The sequence below is a fragment of the Pan troglodytes genome, chromosome 5 (genome assembly GCF_028858775.2).
Source record: "Pan troglodytes isolate AG18354 chromosome 5, NHGRI_mPanTro3-v2.0_pri, whole genome shotgun sequence".
Taxonomy (NCBI): domain Eukaryota; kingdom Metazoa; phylum Chordata; class Mammalia; order Primates; family Hominidae; genus Pan; species Pan troglodytes.
In genome coordinates this window covers 32,747,184-32,748,448 of record NC_072403.2, presented here as the reverse complement: position 1 = coordinate 32,748,448, position 1,265 = coordinate 32,747,184, and the positions used below count along the sequence as shown (strand labels likewise).

General features: G+C 45.7%; 1 non-coding gene across 1 annotated transcript; it reads right to left on the bottom strand.

Moving 5' to 3' along the window:
• Positions 1–1,191: 1,191 nt before the first annotated feature.
• TRNAI-AAU (transfer RNA isoleucine (anticodon AAU)) lies at positions 1,192–1,265 on the bottom strand. The gene has a single exon. It is a non-coding gene; the product is annotated as a tRNA-Ile (tRNA).

Here is a 1,265-nt window from a genome sequence, read left to right as displayed (position 1 = left end):
ATCAGTGGAGTAGAAATTCCCATCGCGGAAGAGGGTTCATTCCTGTCTCTCAGCCTCAGCAAAGTTAAACATTTCAGACCTTGCCTGACTTTGGATCTATTGCGCATGCTCTGTCGTTTACCACTATCCAGTCCTGGGGGCATATAGAGCCACTCAGAGCCTTAGAGGTACGTTCAGTGAAATGGAGCCAATCACCATATAGTGTAGCCTATTGTTCGTCTGACCAAAATGCGCTATGTTGCGATAGCGTGGATTCTACAGACCCGTGAAGCCCATTTGGACCACAAGACACTCTTTCCACCATGCCTGCACACCTATCCTTCACTCTTCATTGGCTCATGCAGACTTTTGAAAGTATTTAGCAATAAGCATCCTACCCCCAAGAAGCTTATGATCTCATGGAGAAGATGGCCAAGCAACAGACAATCCCAACATGGTGAATGCCGCTAAAACAAATGCGTACCTGGATCTCCGTGAGTGCTAGGAGGAAAGCAACCCAAACTCAGAAAAGTAGGAGAGGTGTCAGGGAAGACATTTTCCAGAAGATGGTATCGTGACTAACAAAGCCGTGAGACGAGCAAAGAGGAGGTGAAAGGCTCAGCGTTCTATGGGGACATTTCCTTAAGTCCAGTATCTCTAGAGTTGAGTGAGGGAAGCTAAAAGAGAGGAAATAGAAATGAAAAATGGGAGTTCTTGAGAGGCTTTACTTACCCTGCACAAGCCAAGGACAGGTCTGCGGGAAGTAAGCAGATGCACAGTTAGGAAAGCCCATATCAGGAGTTAGTCACGACAGAGAAAGATTTGTACACTTTGGAAATCGTGAAAGAATGAAAAGCCCAGGTTCTTATTTCCGTGTTTTCGCCTCTGTTTTTCACGTTCCTCCCGGATTTCAATTTCTTTCCGGAATCTTAGCTCTCTTCGTCATCTGCTCTTGTAGGAACACTAAACTGCAAACGCAACCCTACGATTCAGCGAACTACTACGTCCTATCAAGATTACTGGGTACAAATACATTTACGTTCGTGTTCTCTTGTGACTTTCTGTATCACTGCCCACAGTTGCTACTGTGAAACAAGCATTAGAAGTCTGTGTAGATTGCTGGGTTCACACACATTTACATTCTTTTTCTCTTGTGAGCTTTGACGTGGCTACACATAATTGTTACTGTGAAATAAACGTTAGAAAAGCCCGTGGCCCGTACGGGGATCGAACCCGCGACCTTGGCGTTATTAGCACCACGCTCTAACCAACTGAGCTAACCGGCC